The sequence below is a fragment of the Stegodyphus dumicola genome, chromosome 1 (genome assembly GCF_044657685.1).
Source record: "Stegodyphus dumicola isolate Sdum_Otavi_A_Nest chromosome 1, ASM4465768v1".
In the NCBI taxonomy this organism is placed as follows: Eukaryota; Metazoa; Arthropoda; class Arachnida; order Araneae; family Eresidae; genus Stegodyphus; species Stegodyphus dumicola.
In genome coordinates, this window is record NC_140768.1 from 64,039,034 (window position 1) to 64,064,153 (window position 25,120).

At 33.7% G+C, this 25,120-nt stretch overlaps 1 protein-coding gene across 1 annotated transcript in view; it reads right to left on the reverse strand.

Moving 5' to 3' along the window:
- Positions 1 to 23,360: 23,360 nt before the first annotated feature.
- Positions 23,361 to 25,120, reverse strand: part of LOC118200256 (uncharacterized) — a 106,474-nt gene continuing 104,714 nt past the window's right edge. Inside the window, exon 3 of the mRNA XM_035372201.2 lies at positions 23,361 to 23,674. The gene's annotated coding sequence lies outside the window, so the exon portion shown is untranslated. The remainder of the gene's footprint in view (positions 23,675 to 25,120) is intronic.

Below are 25,120 nucleotides of genomic sequence, written 5' to 3' on the forward strand. Positions count from 1 at the left end.
GAAAAAATCCCTTCCATTGGGCAGACTACTCTCGCACACTTTTTCAACTAATCTCTCTCTCTCTCTCTCTACATATATATATATATATATATATATATATACGTCACATATATTTTTAGCTAATCTAACTTAACCCTAAATTTTGTTTTATTATAAAGTTGAGTATGAGTGTCGTGTTTAGCTTTATTTTCACTCTGTGAGTACAAAATGTGCATTTTAGTCGTCTATTAAATTATAATTTTTGTAGTGTTTTGAAGTTGTGGAGAAAATCATTAGGATTTCATAGATAAGTTAGTAAAATGTTCAGATAATGTCTTTTAAAATTTACTGGATACGACAGAAAAATCGTATCAAATATACTAAAATTCTGGAAGGTTTGTGAAAAGAGGTATCAGAAGTATTGAGGGGCATAAAACCTAGTTTGGGATTAAGGATCTTAGAAGCGTTATGGAGTGTTTTACTAAAAAACTATGCGTCACTTCTTTCGCAGCTGTTTCATGGTGATAAAAATATATAAAGTTAGTAGAAGCTAGCCATATAGTTCATTATAGACGTCAGCAATGAATTCGAGTATTTAGCTTAGGGAACGATTTCTGCTGTTCTTTTGAACTTTGACATTAAGGCTTTTAGAAAGCACAGAGAACTAAATATGCGATATTATTTCGTGTTTTAAAGATGATTTTTTGCGATATCTTTTAAAGAGGATTTTTTGCGATATCTGTAGGCATTTCTGACTTGTTGGAAAAAACTTGCGATTTTAGATATTATGAATATCATTGCTAAGGTTTGGAATTAATTGTGAAGTACTTGAAAAGGAAAACAATTTGGAAAAGAAAACTTATCCATGATATCGTAAAGCAAGGAGAATCTACAGATAAAAAATGAAAGTTTTGGGCATCGTTGAAATTATTTCTGATGTAATGAGTTGAAAAAGTTAAGTGAAGAAATTACAAAATTCTAAGCAGGGAAAGAAGATCAGTAAAGGATCATTTTAAATCAGATGAGAAATTCTTGATTTAGTAATTTAAAAGTGTTAAAACATAGAAAATGCCGTGGTTCGCAAAACAAATATTTATTACTGAGACATGCAGAGTAATACGCAGAGTTACATGCAAGCAGAATAATACTAAGTACAAGCAATAGCACCGATAAATAAGTACAGGCAGAATAATACTAATGAGATCTAAGTTTCAGAATAACTCGGACCTGGCTGAAAGCTAATGAATGTTTCCGACTTGACAGAAAGCTATACTTCCTTTTAACCAGTAAGAATGCGATTACAAATATCTCAACACTCCCCCTTAATCGCACATTATACAAAACATAAAAGAATTACACAATTTTTAAACAGCTCAAAGATAACAGTTCATAGAATTTTGTTTTGGACAAAGCCTTAGTTAACATATCTGCAATGTGTAAGCCTGATTGTACATATTCAATTCTAATATTATTTTCCTTAACAATCTTACGAGTGAACTTTAATTTTATATCTATATGTTTTAACCTACCTGAAAAGTTTTCATTAACAATACTTTTGATACATGACTGGTTATCCTCAAAAATATAAACATTTTTAACATTAGAAATTTCATTTACTACATTTTTTATCCATAAAACATCTTGAATACCTTTACATAAAGCAATTATTTCAGCTTCTGTTGATGAAAGTGCAATACACTTTTGCTTGTTACAGCACCACATAATAGGACAGTTTGAAAACATTACAAAATAACCAGTAATTGATTTCCTATCTTGAGTATCTCCCCCCCAATCTGCATCTACATACAAACACAAGTTTGCCCTTTCCAAATCACCCTTTTTGTATATCAATTTTAAATTTAAGGTGTTTTTCAAGTACCTAAGAATTCTTTTTAGAGCACACCAGGCAACATCAGTAGGATGCTCCTGCAGTTGGCTCAAGCAATTTACTGCAAAAATAATATCTGGCCTTGTGATATATGCTAAGTAAAGTAAAGATCCAATTAATTCTTTGTATGGGCCATGAAATGCATTTCCTTTCTGAAAATCAGCTGCTGTAGATTTTGGTTGAATGGGAGTTTGGGCTGTTTTACAATCAGACATTTTAAATTTATCAAGTAATTTTTCAATATATGGTTTCTGATCTAAATACAAACAACCAGACACAAATTTCAGTCTAATACCCAAAAATTCCGAGACACTTTCAGATTTTGACATTTTAAATTCATTTGATAACAATGATATTATAATATTTGTTTCTTTTACATCTGAACCTGCAATTAATAAGTCATCTACATAAAGAGCCATAATTACTTTCTTACAATTTAAATTTCTGATAAAAATACATGGTTCAGAGTCCAATTGCTTAAAATCTAATTTAATAACAAAATTAAGAAATTTCTGATACCATTGTCGAGGAGACTGTTTAAGACCATATAAACTCTTTTCAAGTTTACATTTCTTACCACTCATATCATCATATCCTTTTGGCTGGTCCATGTAGATGATTTCATCTAACTTACCGTTCAAGAAAGCTGTCTTGACATCTAAAGTAAAAGTTTGCAGACCTTCATTATTGATAATTACCAGGATTAAACGTAAAGAGCACATACTAATCACTGGAGAAAACGTTTCTGTATAATCTATGCCTTCTTTTTGCATAAAGCCACGAGCAACAAGCCTCGCTTTGTAAGTTCCATCTCGTTTTTTACGTAGAACCCATTTGCAGGAAATGGCTCTTTTATCAGGGGGTAAACTTTGTAGGTCCCAGACGTCGTTATCTTCCATACATTTCATTTCCTCGTCCATAGCTCTTTTCCATGGTTCTTGTTCTACTTGTGGTAGATTTGCAATATCTTCAAATGTCAGAGTGTCTTGTGCAAACATTACTTGGTAAATCTCAGAATCAGGATACCTAACTGGCTGTTTCTTTTCTCTTGAGGATTTTCTTTGTTCCTCCTTCTTATTTGCAGCATTTAATTCGCCGTTATCAGTGTCTGAAATTGATTTGTCTTCATTTTTAATGTCATCATTGTCATTTTCACTCAAATCAGAACTATCGGAAATATATTTTTGATTTTCTACTTTCTTCTTTTCTTCATTAAATTTAACATTTCTGGAAACAATGATGCGTCTTGTTTCTGGAATCATTAAACGATATCCCATTGTGGAATAACCTACAAATATCATTCTGACAGAATTTTCATCTAGTTTCTTTCTTTGCGATAGTGGCACTAGAGTGTAAGCATCACAGCCAAATACACGAATGTTTGTTAAATCAGGATCTTCACCATACTTCAAAAAATAAGGAACATGATTATCAATTGAACTATTTGGGAGTCGGTTATTTATGTAAGCAGCCGTAAGTACTGCTTCACCCCAAAGAAATTTTGGTAATTTTGCCTCAAGTATCATTGCTCTAGCTTTTTCCAGTACAGTTCTATTTGCTCGTTCAGCAACACCATTTAGAAAAGGTGTATAGGGAGGTGCAGGATCTATTTTTACACCTGCTCTTTTAGCAACTTCATGCAATTCTCCACTGACATATTCTTTGGCATTGTCACAGCACAGTTTTGCAACAGTTGGATTCAATTTAAAGAATAGCTTGAGTTCATCAGCTATGTCACTTTTTCTTTTGAGCAGTCTGATTTCCATAAATCTCGAATAGTCATCAATTGTAGTCATGAAATACCTTTCCCCATGGAGTGTTTGAGGTTCTATTGGACCACATATATCAGTGTGTATAGTTATAAGCGGTTTGGATTCTTTTATGCGAGGATCCTTTCCTATAGGCAAAACACTTTGTTTGGCACGAACACATACTTCACAAAAGGATTCTTTTGCAGGAAGATTCATCAGTTTTAATTTTTGATCACAGCAGTGTCCTAACCTTCTGTGCCATAAATCATCATTCTTTACTGCTAAAGCTGTAAATAAATTTGGTGAAAAATCACTAAAATATTGTCCGCATTTATCCAAGTATCCAAATCTAAAACGCTTGTTTTTGGTTTCAATATAAACTATTTTATTTTTAAAAATTACGCTCAAACTTGCTGCTTCAATATTTTTAACAGAAATTAATTGTCCGTTTAATTTCGGAACGTAAAGAACATCTTTTAACATTATTTCAACACCATTCTCAGTTTTACCGCAAATATCACCAATTCCTTCCACTTGTAAAACCGCCGACTTAGACGCGCACTTAACAGTTCCAGTCTTAGGCTTAATTGAGGTAAACCATTCCTTGTGAGAACACATATGAGAAGTTGCACCAGAATCAATAATAAATTGATCATGAACAAGATTTCCAGCCATAAAAGATATTGCAGGGGAAGCATACTTATTACTATTTGAATTTGCCTGCTTTTTAGAATTATCAAAACATTCATTTTTAAAATGACCACTTTTCCCATAGTTATGACAGACGCAGTTCTTTTTCCTACAAAATTTAACAGAATGTCATTTTCTTTTACAATAAGTACAAAACAATTCTTTACGAGCACTAATAAAAACAGAGTTATCTGTATTTGGTTTAGAATACTTATTTTCATTTTTATAATCAAACATAAGAGATTCACAATCAATAAGTCTACTTGTAACAAAATCTAAACTCAAATTATTGCTTGGCTGATTCTCTAGAGCTGCCTTAATATTTTCATATTCTTTTGGCAAAGACATTAAAATGTAAATAATAATATCAAAATCGCTTACTTCAGAGCCAGAGACGCGTAAACTACTCACCAGGTTCATTATGCTGTCGATATGTTGTCTCATTGACACATCCTTGGATTTCCTTATGGTAGCTAGACGTTTACGCGTTAAAATTTGACTCACTGCACCTTTAGCGCTATACGTAGCTTGCAGTTTCTTCCATATTTTACATGCAGTGTCTTCACGTTGAAGAGAAGCAATAACATTGTCACTTAGAAGGGCAAGTATTAAGGCATAAGCCTTTTTGATTTCAAAACATCTGCAACTCTTTCCGCAACTGCTTCTGTTTCCAAAAACGTATCCAATTCTCTTGCCGTAAATACTGCTCGAACTCTTCGACACCAAACAGTAAAGTTATTAACACCGTCAAATGGCGCTACACCAAAAGCTTCCCTTTCACCTCCGGAAAAAGCCATTATTCACAATATACCAAACCAAAATCACGCGAACGATAAATTAGTACACTGAAGGTTCAATTAGGGAAACTATCAGCGAATTATAACTTTTGAAGGAACCACGCTCTGCTGTTAAACATAGAAAATGCCGTGGTTCGCAAAACAAATATTTATTACTGAGACATGCAGAGTAATACGCAGAGTTACATGCAAGCAGAATAATACTAAGTACAAGCAATAGCACCGATAAATAAGTACAGGCAGAATAATACTAAGCAAGCAGAATAACAGAATACTAAGTAAGCAGAATAACAGAATACTAAGCAGCGATAAGCTTTTCCAAGTTCCAAGTACCGCTGGATGCGCCGCTGATTAACTTGCAGGATTTGCAAGTTTTGTTCCGGCTGTCTGAGTTAGTTGCTATAGAGCGCTGAAAGTAGGAGAATACATGAGTGAGACCTAAGTCAGGATTGCAGATGTTGAGAGGGCGTGACTACCTTGTCACGTGAGGTGTGAAGAAGTCGTTAATACGTTGCGAGATTTCAGGTTAGAAATGCTGAAGAAAACCTTAAATGTACAAATTTGCAGAAATAATTACATAAAAGGGAAATTTTCTAGTAATCATCAGAGTAACAACATATGGAATAAACCAAATTTCATCACATAATACAGTCTAGCAGTCCTGTAAGTTGAAATTCTGAGTCCATGATAACGTGATGGGGGTGGTGTAAACAGAATCATGGTTTCATTATAACAGTCGAAGATGTTTCAGGAAAGCAATAATTTTAGTAAAAGTTACAAAATAACAAAATAAATGCAGAACAAATGTTAACACAAAATACATATATTACAAATTCAAAATGTCTATCCCAGAGTATACTTAGAATAAGTCACATATCACGTGAGCGGAATCAGGCATTCTGATTCGCTTAGCGTAAACTTGTCCAAAACTGATGAAAAGAGTAAAATAATTAAATAATGGGTTGCAATAGCGAAAAATCACTATTTTTCTCATGTTCTTCAATATGATAAATATAAGGAATACCAGAAATTTCAGTCCTAAAAAATGCAGAAAATCCTACAACAAGGCTGAACATAGAACTCAAGTTCTTAGGTCACGTGGGAGGTCACTCTCCCAGGTGCTGACTTTTAAAAGTGCTTCTTGAATATTGAAGAAAAGCAGTATTCTGGAGTAAAGTAAAGGAAAATAAGAGTAAAATGTACAGATCAAAATTTCCACTAACTTGGTATTAGGTGGGGAAATTTTCGTTTCCACTGAGTATGTAAGCTGCGAAAGGTCGAAGAAATCGATCATCGGTGAGAACTTCATAATGAAACATGTTGAAATGATTCATAAAGTTACATTCCTGCGCATTTTTGAAGAATTTATCGTTAAGTTTCCGCAGATGTACCGCGATGGTATCAATTTTGAGGTCCTCATGGAGGGTCTTGTTGCGGACATAATAGTGTGCGTTCGTGATAATACGCAGGAGTTTATTTTGAACGATTTGGAGTTTGTTCACATCTGAGTCTTTGGCTGCCGCCCAGGCAGGAGATGCATAAGTCAAAATAGGTCTAATTGTGGAGAGATAAACAAGTCTTTTCTTGCCCAAATCCATTCTAGAGTATTTACCGAGTATAGGAAGCAAACATTTGATAATTTGTAGTGCAGTGGTTCGAACATTGTTGATATGGTCAGTCCAAGTAAGACGATCATTAAGAGTGACTCCGAGATATTTGGCACTTTTCACTATAGGAACTCTTTCATTAAAGAGGAGAAGGTGATTCTTCAGTTGCTTATTTCTTTTCCTTATGCGAATGATCAATAATTGAGATTTTTGAGCATTAATCTTCACTTTCCAATTCGCGCACCATGACTCTATACTTGGAATGAAGGCTTGTAGTTTCTTAATAGCGAAGTTAATGTTCGCAGACTTAACTGCCAGGGCAGTATCATCTGCGTAACATGCAAAGATAGAGTCGTTACTGTTGGGTTTAGGGAAGTCTGCAGCATAAAATAAATAGAGTACAGGGCCTAAACATGACCCTTGAGGTAGTCCACTTTGCATATTACGTTCTGAGGAGTAAGCTCCTTTCACGTACACTTTAAAAGTCCTGTCCGAGATGAATGAGAGGATGATCAGAAGAATTTCTCTTTCAAAATTAAGGTTGATTAGTTTTGCAATGAGTCCCTCATGCCAGACGCGGTCGAAAGCTTTCGCTACGTCCAGCATGAGGATAACAACATTCAATTTGTTATGTAAAGCAGCTCCAGAATACTCCGTAATACGAAGAAGTTGTTTTGCGCTCGAGAGTTTCTCTCTAAAGCCAAACTGCTCCGGCGGAAGAAGTTGAAGATAATTTTTCATTCGGCTGAGAATAATTCTTTCAAATATTTTACTTAATACAGGCAGTAAACTAATGGGCCTGTATCCGTCAGCTTGTGAGTGGTTTTTTCCAGGTTTTGGTATTAAGATGACCTTAGCAGTTTTCCATAATTTGGGGAAGTATGAGGATGTAAGGCAAGCATTAAAAATACTTGCTATTATTCCGATAGTTTTTCTGGGAAGGCATTTCATAGCTTTATTTGTGATGCCATCTATTCCCGGTGCTTTCCTGGGATGAAGTTTCTTGATAATTTCTTTAATCTCAGCTGGATTGGTGAATTTAATTAAGTTTCTAGCAGTGGGGGAATATAACCAGTCTTTGACATGTGTCAATGTGCTATGTTGAAAGTCCTTATTATTTGGCCATTCATTGGGTGTAAATTGTTCCTCTAGGTAGGTCGCAAACACATTTGCTTTATCCTGATGAGTGACTGCGAGAGCTCTATTACGGGTAAGAGGGCGATTTGTAGTATAGTGAGATTTAAGATTCTTAATTAATGTCCATAATGACCCATCTCTAGTGTTAATACTAATTAATTTCTCGCACCATAATTCTTCTCTATAATTTTTTATGTCTTTCTGAATTTCTTTATTAAGTTTATTGATTTCGCGTTTTATTCTTGGGTCCCAGGTCACGTGATAGGATTTTCTCATTCTGTTGCGTTGTCTAATCTTGATGCGAATGTAATTAGGAAGTCGAAGGCTATTATCTTTAAGTGGTTTAGTGTCACTTGCTTCAGCAATAGCACTTTTAATATTTTCAGTAAGTGCAGAAACCGCATTTTCAATTCCTTGCACTGTATTAAGGTTATAGAGAGGAATAATACGATCACTCATAAGATTTTCAAAAAGAGACCAGTCAGTAGTTGTGTTAAGAGTACGAGCTTCAGTTCTATTAATTCCCAGATAAGCGATAACGGGCAGGTGGTCAGATGAGAGTTCTTGAAGTACTTCAGTAGTAATAGGAATAGTAGTGGTAGACAAAGCGATGTCTAATACGAGTATATCAGAGTACTCGAGTCTACCTGGACGATAAGTATAATCATTCGGTGCATGAATTACAATAGGATTATTAAGTATGTAATTATATAATATTTTGCCATTTGCATTGGATCGTCGACAGTTCCAGGCAGTATTCTTTGCATTTAAGTTCCCTGCAAGGACGGTCGGGATATCACTTGGCAAAAAAGCATTTAATAAGTTATCACTAAGCCTGTTATTAGGCGGGTTGTATAGAGCAGTGAAATAAATATTTTTAAAAACTGGTAGCGTCACACAAACTGTAACTAGTTCACAGTTAAAGTCTCTGCTTTCCTTAATTAAACATGATTGTAACGTGCGTTTAACGTATATACAAACACCTCCACCACGGTGACTAATTCTATCACACCTGTAAAGTAAATAATTTGCAATCCTGAGACGGTGACACTGTTGCGCATGCGTTTCGGTAATCACAGCAATATCAATATCATGATACTGTAGAAAATAATGAAGTTCATATAAACGGTTCTGGAGGCCATTGGCATTCCAGATGACAAAACGGATGGGATTCACAGTTCTGGTAGTTTTATACATGTTGCTGGGTTTTGTCAGGAAGTGAAGCTTTATCAGTAGTTAATTGCTTAAAGATTTGAGTTATTCCAGATTCCTGAATGATGGAAACGATGGCCCGTAAGTCACAAAGCACTTTTTTAGCTTCCATGAGAGATTCAGGGGCTAATCCAGAGCTTAAGGCTTCAGCGTATGATTTGTTTGTGATGACTCGATCTGTGAAGGGTTTCGGTTGAGAAAAAGTTTTCGTCTTAGGAAATCTTTCACATCCTCTGTAGTTTGCTGTGTGTCCTTCCATAAGGCAATTCGCACACTTTGGAGGAGTAGTTTTATCTTTTTTGCATGTGAAAGATTCATGCTCCTCACCGCAGCGAACACAGCGCGGGGCGTGATGACAATTACTTTGAGAGTGGTGGAATCCTTGACAGCGAAAACACTGTAAGGGCCCAGCTCTTCCTTTATAACTTTCGACTTTGATTTTCATTCCAAGCACAAAATGTTCATGGAAGATGGCATTGCTCTTTTCCTCTCTTTTTAAAGTCACAAGGAACAGTGGTAAATTTATTATTTCTCCGTCACGGCGACGCTTCATTTGGTTGACTCTGATAACACTATATCCTTTTTCTCTGAGTTCTTCCTCTATATCTTCCGATTTCATATAAGATGGGAGGCTTCTGATGACTGCTTTTACATATCTGGTCTCTGGCAGTTCGTAACAATGATAAAACACACCTGCATCTTTGAGTACTTTAATGATTTGGCGGTAGATGGTAGAATTGTGAGCATGTATTTTAATTCCTCCGCTAATAAGTTGTCCGTAGTAATCTCTGTTAGTGGAGAGGTTATATCCGATTAATAAGGCTTTGAGTTGCATGAAATTTTTCCTTTGGTCTTTAATTATTATCGGCGGTGTTCTTTTAAAAGGTGCTACATCCAGATTGGCTGCGTCTTGAGCTGGAGTTTCGTTAGGGGCCGTTTCCATATTTTCGGAAGTTTCATTTGCAGTCGTCTCCGGAGGCGGTATTCACGACGAATCAGAATTATCCGAGGAGTTGGTTTTCCGGACGGGCTTTCTTAGACGTATGGTGGTGTCTCCTCTGGGTCCTGTATCAGAATCGCTGCTATCCTCGTCTAGGGCTTTATATTTTTTGGAGCCTTCCTCATCAGAACGGGCTGGGCTGTTGGCTCTTCGAGCGTTAGGTTTGATCTGACCAAGAGTCGGAAATTCATCATCAAATATTTTAGCAGCAGGGATATTAGGCTTCGGTGCAGCGGCGGTTCTTTTCTGGGTGATCTCATTTTCTATGAAAAGTTTTAGTCTTTGAAAAAATAGGAGATCCCTGGCATCTTGTTCACTAAGAGGACCATCTGCTTCCTCTATGCACTGCAGATTCGTAATTTCAGCGCTAATGAAATCAATCATACGTTCCATGATGAAACGATGAGCAAAACAGTCAGGTGAAATCAGAGTTTTGACGCTGAACCTCTAATGCAGTAATACACAATAGTGTTTTTATAAATTTATAGTCCTTGTCAAACAAAACAATTCAAAACTTGGCTAAAAATCCCAATCTAACTCAACCAAAAGCCTACATTACATTCAAAATTCTCAAGCTTCATATTACATTTTTTGAAAATAAATTCTAATGTTTATTTTATTATACCGAATTCTTTTTTGCTACTACAAACTGAGATACATTACATTCAGAATTCTAAATGTTTATATTACTCCAGCGATAAGCGGTTACAGAGGTCATATATATAACTTTACAACAGATCATGGTTTAACAAATCATAAGCAAGACACAATAACTAACCAATCAAAAGTAACATACAGAATGAGATCTAAGTTTCAGAATAACTCGGACCTGGCTGAAAGCTAATGAATGTTTCGGACTTGACAGAAAGCTATACTTCCTTTTAACCAGTAAGAATGCGATTACAAATATCTCAACAAAAAGAAAAGCATGAAAAGAGAAATTTACTTAAAGATGAACTAGCAAGAATGGACATTGCTTCGGCACTGGAAAATTATGGACAAGCTATTAGACTATATGAGTGAATAAATTAATGACATTAATCTTTATGCAGTGTTTGCTGTATCCCATAAAAAATCTGATGTGCACACCACATGACTTTCTTGTATGGCCTATTAAATTATACACATTTTTTGCTGCACTTCATTTAGCATTATTTGGTCGAATTATTCTAACTATATTAAGGATAACTTAAGGCAAGCTGAAAATGATATAAAAAATTCAAAATTTTGAAATTTAAAACCCCCCTTCACGTATTTTTTTTAATCACAAGTATAACAAGTTTTTCAAATATAATTATAGTAACTGGAAGACCGCACTAAAAGTTAGATTTCGCTATTCGTCCAACACTAATTTTTTATTTAAATTTGAAATTGCCAAAACAGTTATAATCTTTTCGTCATTTAAAAGACTTCTGGAGTCTGAAGTACATGGCTACGACCAACGATTACGAAAATAAAGGCCGGGTGAGGATGTTTAAGCTAGGTAAGAGAGTGGGTGTCTATATATATATACATATATATGTATGTTTGGTTCTACCGATTGTAGTAATAAAGGAAGGTGCACAACTGGATGTTAAAGAAGTCCCATATACAAAATTCCAACATTTAATGATTAAAAGTTTTCAACATTTAATGGTTACCGTTTTTGAATTATGCTAGATACATAAATACAATATATATACGTACGTACAGATGTCGCAAAAAATAAACTTTAAATCCATTTTAAGATCCGGTTCGAAAAAAAAAATAGTTCTTCATTCTGTTTATAGCGTCATGCAAAGAAGTAGTCAAAATTGATTTGGGAGCGACTAAATATTTTAATTGAAATATGATACCCGAAATTTTTCACGATATGATACTTCTTTACATCATACAAGGAAGTAAAAATGTCTATAGCCTGAATATACGATGCAGTACAGGAAGGCATTGACTCTTAATAGGTTCCATACCATGTTTTCCATAATCTCATTTCACAGTTGCTAAGCCCACCTCTAGCTCAAAAAAATTCTTAGGTTGTTTAACCCTTTGAAAAAATAAACGTCCAAGCAACCTTTCATTCAAACGACCCCAACCACTGAAACGGCCGAGATTGCAATGCTGTTTTCTTCCCTTCCCTTAAGATATGCGGTAGCAGGTGCGGCTTCCCCAAATGCATTGTTTCAGTTTATTGCAGACAGGTTGCCTTAAAATGCTAATGGAAGCTTCTGTGTTAGGAAGTAGAAAGAAAGGCATTGAAATCTTCACACCTCTTTGTGCGTTAATGGACAGAGAGGGAAGGAAACGAACGGAATTTGTAATTAGCGGGGTGGGCGTTTCGGTATTTTAAGCATACAGGTTAACGAAGTCTTTGTTTTTTAAGGGTTAACTCTCAATAATAAGTAATCGAAGATATGCTCAATCAGTGACGGATCTGGAGATCGGTAAGGTTAGGAAAAAGTAGCAATGTGGACTGAACATAGCCTTCTAAAGTGTGACACCCTTGCTATGCGTGGTGAGTATTTTCGTACTGAAAACATCCGCTACAGGCCTTACTATGAGTAGCAACTCATGCGGCTGAAGGATGTACCGAATTTACAGTTGGAATGTTATAATACCTCGTATCAATATTAGAGGTGACCGAGTGACGTATCCGAAGGTACCCCATATCACCACACTAGCATAGCAGCGGCGAGCCGCTGTAAAGCGAAGGCAAGGTTAAGGCGTTCATTCGTGGGGGCCTTCTTAACAAGCACACGATGGTCATCATTAGCCAAATTGAAATTCAGTTCATCGCTGAATACGATTTTCATTCGGTTGCAGTCCTATTCATTCCTAATGAAGGCGACGGTAATTGGGTATCATTGCCAGCACACGTAACAGGCCTCGCGATACCGAATGTCCTTGAGCTAGGCAATGGTACGGATAGACACCAGGGCTTATACTGAAAATTAGTGTACAGATGGTACAGATATATAGAGTGGGTTAAATTTAGTTCTACAGAACATAATTTTGATAATGTTGATGTCTTTCGGCAAACCTAAAGTTGGGGCATTTATGTTCAAGTTTTACAAACGATATGCTATTTAATTATCTTTATGTAGATTTGAGACTTTATGTAGATTTGAGACTTTATGTAGATTTGAGACTTTATGTAGATTAGAGTGGCAGGCAGTTTTACCTAAAAGAATTATAAATAGCTGTATTTTGAGAGTTTTGGTCTTCTAGCCGCAACTACCTTGCCGTGTAAAGTTTTGCTCTCTATCGCGACTCTCCGACGCAGATCTTGATTTTCTTCGTTGAGAGAAAGGGTAGCCTTGTGTTAGAGAATGAATAGCTTTGTGTTGGTAAATTGAACGCTTAAATCTTTATCGAATCGAGGCGAAACTTGTAATCTTAGTAGCAAACAGATTAAAATTAATGAATTTATAACAGTTTGAAAGAAACTTGTGTTTAGCCATGCCTAGGTGACTTAATTTTGTGTTGTACATTTCAATTTAAATTTGATAAGTGGTGAGGTAAAATAGAGTTATTTTATTTCTATATCTGTTTGTATTTCGAGTTAGAAATCCTTGCAGTGAAAAATTACTAATGAAACAGATACATGTGACCCCTTGATTTAATTGTAAGTGAGCCAACTAACTTTATTTGGTATCCAAGGCAGGTGTTACAAAGTTACTAAGTAATGCATTCCTTAAAATTTGATTTTAAATATGGACTATTCGTGTCTTAAGCATTATCTGTATTTTGTAGGTTTTTTTTCCTTCAAAAATAACTTTAGTTCGTGTGTTCTAATTCTATAAAAGTTTAGTGCATTTAATCTGAGTTAAAAATATTGAAACACGGTTTGTTAAATTCATTTTGATTAACAAAAATATGTTAAAATCTCTTTTTTAATTTTAATTTTACTTATATTTTTTCCTCTGCAGTGCATTTTACAGATGTCATATCATCGCTTTAATACATTTTTGAATTCGGAATTTAGAAAAGACAATAGCTTATAATTAGCATTGCATATTTTTCAGTTTTGCTTTTTGGTTTATTGGCTTTCTATTGCTATTAATTAAAATCTAGAAATATTTAGACTTGTATTTTAATTTTTATACTATATTGGCTATAAATCCTATAACAGTTTTCTCAAAGTCGTAATTTAATTTTCTTCTCTGAAATATTATCGCATTTCTTACGCCTTACTCTTTTTCTACAAACAGCACTCATATAGTATTATTTAGGAGAGGCGATTAGAACGTTGTTATTACGTAATTGCAAAAATGAAATGATACTGAAGGATTCAGCTAGAAATATGCATTACAATAGTCTCCGCTTAAGGGATTACTTTTGTCCACTGCTAGTTTAATAATGTTAAACGATGAGAAAAAATATCCCTCAAACTTAACTAATTTAATATAAATAAAAGTAAAAATATATAAAAACTTATTTTCACAGCATTTTAACTAGAAAAATGTCTCTTAGAAGACTGTCTGGAAGGGTTATGCACAAAGTCATTTACGAATTGTTTCTAATGTTTCCGGAAATTATTTGCCTGATGCTGATTCGAAATCTTAATACTCGGAGGCCATTTCTTATATCAACCTTCATAGGAAATATTACCCGATTTCATCTTTACGTTCTAAAGAAAGTTTATTACACTATGTGCTTCTATTTCTTTTAGAAAGTCTCTGGCAGATAGATAGCTTCCGTCATCTCACTGAAGAAGAGAAACTTGAGCCTGATGGTTTTCAAAATAAACAGAGTTGTTCAAAATCTGCGCCAAACTAAACAAAATGTTTCTTTTTTGCCTAATTTTAAATGATTGAGTAAAATAAAAATCAGGCACCTTGTTGACTTAACGCCTTACGTGAAAACTTACTTTACTTATTTCATGACCTAATACATTATTTGAATTTGCAGAATTTTAAAAATTTATTTTGGACTTATTTGGAGTATTTGGTTTGAAAAAAATTCATTCTATAAGATTTTGATAATATTAACCGAGTTATTGATCATAGTGAGCAACGTAGTTTCTATAGTTTCGTACACAAATGGGCAGTACGTCAACAACTGGATAACAGTACCGAATGATAGCATTAATTTCGATCATATTATTTGTCTATTCTATCTCGAAAGTTATACGTACATCTGAAGTACACATTGAAGGGGAGACTGTATTTAACAATTTGACCTTTTAAAATTTCACCTTAACACCTGAAAAGTGCCGTCAGTTAAATCCTTGAAGTTTGGAAGGGCATATCAAAGCAGTTCCTCGAAACTTTAGGCAACATGTAACATTTTCTCAAATGTATCTGTGATACATATGTTAAACATTAAAGAACTGTAAAGGAACTGTGAAGATTTTGTGTGCTAGTTATTTAGATCCATTAAGATTAAAACCAGCGGAAAAGATACAAATAATTCCACTCCAAAAAATAATACCAATTATTGCTATCTAATACATTTTCTTTAGTTAAATTTAAAAAGAGAATCATATGGGCATTTACAGTCTGTATAATTGCTACGAAATGATTTAAGTACTTTATTATTTATTTATTATTTATGTAGGATACAAAGGAGAGAATTAGAATTCATAGTTGAGTTAAAAATGCATACCTTTAGAAATGTACATTATTAATCATTTTAAATTCATAAACATTTATGAAAAATTATTCTTCACGATATCAGTATTCATCTTTCAACTATTAATAGAATAATATATCTCTCTAGTCATAGTTTTCGTTTTCCCCAGATATTCTGAGATATTTCAGAAAGCATTTAAATCCTCCCAGCTGTGTAATTGTACTTGAAATGCCTTTATAGGCATTTCAAGTACATTTTTAATTTCAAGAACATCTCATATGTTAAGAAAATTGTATGCATTTCCTTTCTCAGTTTATTCATTTTTGAGCATAAGTGAATGGCAAGTGGGAATTAGAGTTTTACTTTAAATTAAAAAATGAGTAAAAATATTTTAGTCCTTGAGTGAACTGAAAAAGAATTAACTTACTTCGAAGCTAAATAATTTCATTTTATTACCTAACTGATAATTATATTCCCTTTTACAATGCAATGAAATATAAGTCTTCTTGGTAGAGAGTTAAATATTCATTCTTGCCTCCTTTGATTTTACATTATCCATCTAAAGTAAAATTTAGAAGTTTTTAAGTAGAATTCATTCCACAACATTTATGGACTAGTTGAATATATATTTTACCCCCTACTCCTGTTAAATTCTGGTTGTTGAAGAGATAGAAGAAAACGACGTAATTAATCTACGATCAGGAATCATTGTTTATCCCTTATTATTAATTTAAATTAAGTTCCATTAAAATTATCCTAATAATTTGATTTAATAAATTAGACTTCCTCATTCAGAAAAACCTATCAGCTGCAAACATTGATTTTAATTAGAATCATGTTTTCCCTAAAATGTTTATCCATAATCCCTAAAAGTCTTATCTCATAATTTTAATAGCTTTTTATTTTACTTTGGCATCAAAATTATTACTGACTTCATTGTTTATTTATTTTCATTTCGCTCATTTAAATGATATATTTGTCTCTAAACATATCGGGTTTTGCGCTTTGGAAAAACACAAAGTGTAGCAGAAATGTTCCAGATGCATAGATTTTTCGTATAAAGGAAATTAAATTTTGTCCTTTTTAATAACGTTTTAAATGGGTTAATATTTCCTTCTTCTTCCTAGCTGGTTGGTGTCTTAAAATTATTTGGAAACAAATTACACGTTGCAGTACATTAAAAAATGATAAAAGTTCTAGTTATTTTTGAAAATTTAAGACTATTTCTTATAATTTACAGAGCTGTCTGCAAACATCCTAAGAGTATTTGGTGCTACTTTGGTAGACGGTTGCACGGATTTTTGGCGATTTACGTTGGCGCGATTTTTACAATCGTCAGCCATCTTGAAAAACGCTCTTTTTACGCATAGTAAAATATTCGAAACTTTAAAAAAAAAAAAAAAAAAAACTGTTAAAAGTAATGGATTAATTTTTTTGTTGAAAATGTCTTTTTTTAAGATGGCAGGCAAGTTTAAATAAATACATTTACTATGAGTATAAAGTACTAAAGTAAGGCTATTATTACTTTTATATAGCAAAAAAGAGAATAAAAACACCGCTATAAAAACATTATGCCAACGTTTAATTAGATTAAAATATTACTGAAATTGAATATCGAATTAAAAACCATCCTACCAACATTTAAAAGAATTAGAATGTTATTAAATTCAAATACTTTAAAATACGTTATATAAAATATAATTAACATTAAAACATATGTGACAATAATTATCTCAGCAATTTTTGAACATAGTGTATTAATTTTTTTAACAAAAATTGAAGTATACAATTATGAAATAAAAGAAAAATATGTACTTACATTTTTTTGAGTAATTTAACCTCTTGTTTATTGATAAGTACCACAAAAAAAATCGAAATCATAATTGAATCGGATCTTTTAACCATCTTCATCTGTTATCCAAATATCTCGCACTTCAACAACATTCGTCTTCGAAACGGAGATATCCATTCCATTTGAAATTCGAGGAATTCGAAGAGATGAATAATAACATTTTAAAATGGCGCGGTAATGCACAAATATTCAGTAACCAATCAGGGAGCTGATTACATCACGCATAGAATTAAAATTATTTAAATAATCATTCATAATAAAATCATTTTTAAAACAAATGCAAAATTAAATTTTATTTTAATATTTAACAGCCATAAATAATGTTTAAAACATTAGATTAAATTTATAGATATTAATAAAACCAATTACTTTTTAAGTAAGGTGACGTCATTGATTACATCATCCACAACATAAAATTATATAAAATATTATAAACAACAAAATTTTTATTTCAAATAAAAATGTAAAATTAAATTGATTTTTAATATTTAGAAGTCATAAATAATATTTAAAACACGGAAGTTATGCATAATAAAACGCATTATTTTTTTAATAAAATGACAACAAAGTATCGGTTACCATAAATAACTTATCCAGCAATGGGTTTACCATAAGTTGTATTACTCGCCAAAAGGCAAATCGCCAAAAAGTCGCCAAAATCCGTGCAACCGTCTACCAAAGTAGCACCGAGTATTTGAATTCGCATATCTTACAGCATTGGTTTTCTCTTAAATTTTAAAAATCTCCATTATATTTCAAATTTAAATCCAATTTGAATGATTTAGGTTTCTAAATTTTATTGAAATGCAGTTTGGTCGTGAATGCCTGATGCAAATGCTAATTTATCGTGACTATTTACTTGTTATATTTTTAAAAATTTTTATACTGCTGCATTATTATTAGGAAGTAAATGTGCGTAAAATATCTTTTTGTTAGATAATTCAAATAAAGTATTTTCTGTCATCTATGTTTAAGATAAGGGTTTAATATTTGGATCGTTATCAAACACATTAAAATCCAAAGAAGGGTTCTAGAATAATATTGCCTTATAAAAGGGTTTTAAGAAATTGCATTAATACATGAACCGTTGTTACAATGTATATAACGATGAAACAACGCATTAAAGTTTTACGAGTGATGTTATTCGTCTTAGAAGACAGTAATAAAATTAAAAGAATATCTGCAAGGCTTTTCAAATGGGAAAAGTTTCCTTCTACGCTATAAACAAACTGTTCTAATACAAAGTTGGCGTGAAAATTGTATCTAACCTAATTTAGAAGTATTCATGTTACCTGTTTTATAAAATTAGCAAGTGAATGAAATAAAACAGTTAAAGACGGACTGTCAGAACATTCATTACGGTGGTGTGGTGTGGTGGTGTATTTAATTATGGCAAAGCACACTAGGGCTATCTGCCTAAGAGGAGGGATGCCTTTCGTGGAGGACTTTCTAAGGGAAACTGGCTCGTATACACGTTACACATGGGGAAAACCACGAAAACGCCCATGCAGCCAGCCCGTTCGCGGGATTCGAACCTCGGACCGAACTACCAGTGTTCAGCGACTTTACCGCTCGGCCGCTGGTGGGCCCTCATTCATTACGAGTAGCAATATTGCTGATGACATCAAATTATTAAAACAAATTTCATTAAAAAGGCTGAAACTATATCTCATTCTTCTTATTTGTAGATATTTAGCATAATGAGTTAAACTAGCAGGAAAATGGAAATCTTTCAGTTGGACTTTATCTTGTTACTTACCGATTCAGACACTGCAAAAAAGAACTCGACAAAAACCAAATGTATTTTTCTGAAGAATTATTGCTGCCTAACTAATGGATGTTAAACTATGCTAGTCTTATAACAAAAATGAATATTTTTAAGTCAGTTTATAGCTTCGAATATCGGACAAAACGCTCTTCATGTTCATAAAAATTTAGAATTTAGACTCATATATTAATAACTATTAGGTAGTTAAAATGACACGAAAAGTAATTTCTATAATTATCAAGAAATTAAATATAAAAAATAGATTAGATTATATATGGAAAATAGCTAACTTCATAGCTATGAAAAGTATGTTAATACACTTATAATGCTGCTGGGATATCTAGTCATACTAATGTCCAATCCAGTTTCCCAGTTTCATGTATTACTAGAAATTAATTAGCACAGCCAGAGCCTACACCTTCACGGTTAAGTATAGTAGACGTTAAAGTAGAAGTTCACTTTATTAGCTATAATTAATCAACGTTGTTATATTTGTTAGAGTTTTCAACTTTTAATCTGTTAAATAAATGATCTAGCGACTTGTTTTCTTCAATTTTGATTCTTATTAAGTATCATTTAGCAACGGTTTATTCTGCAAATATTTTCATTAGTTGAAGAATGTAAGTTTAGAAGATTATTTAAACTGAAGTACTTATTAATTAAGAATGGCTAAAAATGAAATGAAATGGTTCCCTAAAAATAGTTATCGGTTTTACAGAAGCAAACTTCCCAATAGCTCTGCTATGCTCTCATGATTCATCTTCTTAATTTCTATTTATTTACTCCTCAGCTTCTCATCTATACTCTCTAGTACTAATCTTCATCAGGACAGTTTTTTACATCTGTGAATATCATGAAAGTACTGCATTCAAGGTTCCCACTTTTTTGGGGATGTTATATCCATATTTTGGGGATATATCTCCATTTCAAAGTAGAATCTCTCAATTTGTTAACAATTGGTTTTAAAAACGCTGGTGCAGAATACTGTTGCGTTTTTCTTCTTCTTCTGACACCGGTTGTTACGTTATTTTCTTCCTTCAATTCGTACGGGGTTCGTGTGGATTTGGAGTGAATAACGACGACATTTGATGAAGTATCTAAACACACTTTATTAGCCAGTATTGTCAGGACAGCTCCAAAACACGTTTTACAGTCGTCGATGAACTACTATAAACACGATGACACGATCAGCAACACAGCCTTCAGGTTATCAGGCAAGCACGGTGGAGACAGCTTCCTGCAAAGCACCCGACTCTGCTTTCCGGAGTACAGCTCCCGACTCTGCTTGTTCGTTCTTGGAACTCCACGCACTCTAGAGACTCTCCACGCTACAATTCGCGATGCACTCGACGACACACAGAGCACCGCTCCGACTCTTCGGTTCAGTCGTTCCCGGAGCTCAGCACGCTCTCTCGACGATGCACTAACCGCGATACACTAAGAGACTCCTTCGGTGAACTCGGCACTCGCTGCCCGGCTGTCAACTCGATCGACTCCGCAGGAATTGACTCGCTAGACGGGACATCAACTCGATACTAACTATCTCCCACCCTATGCGAGGCACCTCTCGACGAGGCACACTCTCCCACACTGCGGACCAGCAGGGTTTATATAGCTTTCGGCTTTTGTTCGAGAACATTCTAGGCTAAACCGGTAAGAATTCGTTCCAGAACGTTCTCCAACCATCCATGGCACATCGCCAATTTTGTCTCCAAATGGGCGATTTCTCGCCAAATGTGGCAACCTTGCCTTCCTTTGCCATTTTATGGCAACCCAAAAACTGCTTTGCGGGAAAGCCATCTTACCGCGCCTGCCCATTTCGTAGCAATACTTTAACAAACAACTAAGCTGCTGCAGTCGACACTTGTATCTATTCAAGCGTTTTATTAGTGAAGGTTATTCGTTTAAGCCAGAAAGTTACAGGATTACGTAAGATAATTTCAAAGTTTTGATGAAACTCTATATATTACCCAATATGGTTTTTTGTTACACATAACTGCTGAATAACTGTGTGTGTGTGTTGATAAATAGTGAAGCTATGACAGTAACCATTTTGTTAAAGAGACGAAGGCTGCGTCTAAAAAAAAAGACTACATCTAAAAATAGCCAATATTTCTGAGAACATGCATAAATATTTGCGAATATACATAAATTTCTGTGTTCATTATGTTTTTTAAAGTAATTATGCCCACAGAATATCAAAACCATGTTGAACAATGTATACTCTTTTAAATGGATTTCACTGTACGTGCAGAGTGTTGTTTACAGTAATAGTGGTTCATTTTTCTATAATGCATTCATGTTTGCGTATGTTGTAACTGCATTTAAGAAAAGTGACGTAAATGCATTTCTTAGCTACGAGCTCAAGACTTACACTGATTAATATCTAACTACTGTTCAAGGCTTCCATACAATGAATTAATTGGAAGCGTCAGTTTTTTGTCTACAATGGCAGAAATGTTTATTCTTATGAACAAAAAGCGTATCTAATATATATCTACTATGTGGAGTATATGCTGAGAAGGTGTTTTCAAATATATTGTTACGAAAAGTCCAGCTGCGGTAAGATAACTTCCTCGTAAAGAGGGTTTAGGGTTGCCAGAAAATGGCAAGGGAAGGCAGGGTTTCCATATTTGGTGAGAAATCTCCCATTTGGAGACAAAATTGGCGACATCACATAGACGGATGGCGAACCTTCTAGAATTCTTACTGGTGTGGCCCAGAATGTTCTCGAAGGCAGCCCAAAAGCTACATAAACCCTGCCTGTACGCGGAGTAGCAATCAATCGCAAGTCAGTGTCTCGTCTACCGAGCTGATCACGAGCTAGTGTCTCGTCGAGTTCTATCTTGAGTGTTTTGAGCTTCGAGAACGATCGAACCGAGTTGGGAGCTGTACTCTAGTGCTTATCGTCGAGTGCATCGCGAGTTGTAGCGTGGAGAGTCTCGAGAGTACGTAGAGTTCCCAGAACGACTGAACCGAGTCGGGAGCTTTGCCGTGAAGCTGTCTTAAACTTTATAGCCTGATAGCCTGAAGGCTGTAATGCTGATTGTTTCAGCGTGTTTGTTGTAGTTTTTCGACGACTATAAACGTGATTTTGGAACAGTCCTGAGTCATACTGGATAATAAACTAATAAACTGTGTTTTTATTCTTCATCAAATGTTGTCGTCAATCACTCCAAATCCGTGAACTCGTAAAAACGTAACAGTATGTAAAATAGGAGAACAAATTGTGCCTTTGTAGCTAAAAAAATAATAAATAAATAAATAAATTATATCGGAATTGCAGGAACATTCATAGTGGTAGTTTTTATAATAAAAAGCAGCACGTTGTATTTCAGAACTGTAAAAGAGAAATTCTATATGTCTAGCTTTGGAAAATGAATTAATTCGAATGAATTATTAATATTTGGGAAGATTTTATCTGTGTCTTGTATTACTTTATTGCTCAGATGATTTTAAAAGAAATTTTAGAAATAGTTATAACCTATGTTTACTTACATACATTCATTCCATGTGACTCAGTCTTTATACTGTCGATTACATTCAGTTCTAATAACAGAGGAAACAGATAACGTGTAAAATGGCCCTGTTAGCTTGATTAAGGTTTCACGAATGCATAAGAAGTCTGTGAAGATGATATCAACAATTTTCATTTGAATAAATTTCAGAAATGAAGATGGCAAACTAACTGAACTTTTATCTTCATATTCATTTAAAGAATAAAATTTCTTAAAAGATTTACTCTCTGCATGACTGCTGAAAAGTTCTGAGATGCAAAACTGGAAATCCAAGTATAGTTTTATCGTCATATTTATATTTATTATTTAAAATTATTAAACTCTAGAGAATAATAATGATTAGTTTAAATTTTGTGGACCATACCATTTTAAATTTTAAATACTGTTGCTATTTTCTTAAAATAAACTGTACCTGCTGATCTTTAGTTTTCATTATAAAAGACACGTAACTCTGCATACATTCAATTACGTCGCATTTTAAGTGATATTATAAAATAAAATATGGACATTCAGTATTTAGACATAAAATTTGCTTTTTAAGACAGCATATCTAACGACAATGATGTATTTTCTCAATCTGATTATAATTATAGAAAAACTGAACAGAGAAAAAGACGTAAACAGTTTACATTTAATTTCATATAGAATACATTTATACATTAAAACAGTACTTAAAGACACAAAGAAAACAACAGAAACTGGATGGGGAGTAAAATATTTTAGCCTTGGATACATCATTTATTTTATTCTTAAAGTGAAAAGAAAAAGAACTGTTCATATGAAGAAATAAATCTTTCTTGATCGTTTGGCACAAATGAGTTCTTTGACAATTTCACAAGAGACCGTGTCTCTGACAAGGATTCAATTCTCTTCTTTATTTCATTCTTACCAAGGTGGTGTCTTTCTACTTACTTTGAAATGAAAGCTGAAAAGACAAAAAATACTTTTTATTAGACTTGAGAGTGACTTAATAAAAAGAAATACAGACAGTGAACATGAAAGTTATTAAAAATTATACTAATTCTAAAGAACTGCAATTAACGGCATCAGACATAAAATTGAAGTATTTGATCTTAGGCGTCAGTAAAAAACGGTGGCTAGACTTTAAACTTTGTGAATATGTATACAAATATACCAACACGGGTTTTTGACAGCAGGTACAAGCAATTCAAGATCTTATACACATGTATTATACAAACATGAATGCGAAATTTGAGAGTAATATCCGAACGTATGTAATCCATTCTTTCCCTATAATTATGGCAGGGTATTGATCATAGGATAAATGAATAAAATTAGGTGAATAATGAATTTTACGAAGATTTAGGGGCCAAAAATTTGTTATAACAGTTTCTGGAAATGCTCCGCAATTGAAAGTTAGTACTAAAATTATTTTTAAAAAGTAAGTCTGCCAGAATGCAGTATTAATAGAAATAATACTGCATAAGAGAATTAAAATTTTCGCTTATTAAATGGAAATGAATGAACAGTTTTTGTAGACTTTTCCTGTTGATTTCAAATCTGTTTATAAAATATTTTCATGAACCAATATACTGATTAATCGCAAGAATGAAAGCATAAAAAATCGTAAGTGTAGCAAAAAGTAACTTGATATTACCAAGAAAAACATTGTGGGTGTTAAAACAGATTATCCCAATTTTACAATCACTGCACTTATGTTGCATATGAATTAACATAAATTATATATTTAGTCGCTGTTGATAAGTATAGTTTATATGCAACTAAATAAAGATTATGTTAATAACACTGCTAACCATTAAAACTATAACACCAACAAGGGGAAAGCATAATAACAGCTAACATAAACAGCTAAGTTTGTTTTACAAATTTATTATAATACAAAAATAAAATTAGCAGATTTTCAGGTAAAAAAAGAGTGTGCTATTATACGCACCGAATGTGATCACCATGTGCAATAGTAAGTGTTACTATATGGCTAAGAATAGAGTCGAAGGGACTAAGGATGGCATTTTGGCATTTTGCAGTCCAAATGTCAACAAACATTAAAGAAATAGTCCTACATAATTCATTGCCAGAGTTCAAGTGTTGGAAGCGCTGGCGATCTTTATCATGCCACTGTATGTAACAAAATAAACCTCACCTGTTTAATCAAGAATAGACCTGCTTAATTAGAGCGCGGCCACCGTTAAGTGAGATGCATGGTCGCGCATTGTCTTGTTGGAAGATGGCTGCAAAGTACTCCTGAAAATATCAGGCAACAACAAATGATTACACGTATGACGCTATCTTGGGGAGCACACCACACGACCTTAGGAAGCGTTTATTAGACTTTTGCTTTATACTTCGTAATGCCAGGTCAGTATCCTGTTTCGCTCTACTATACAATATG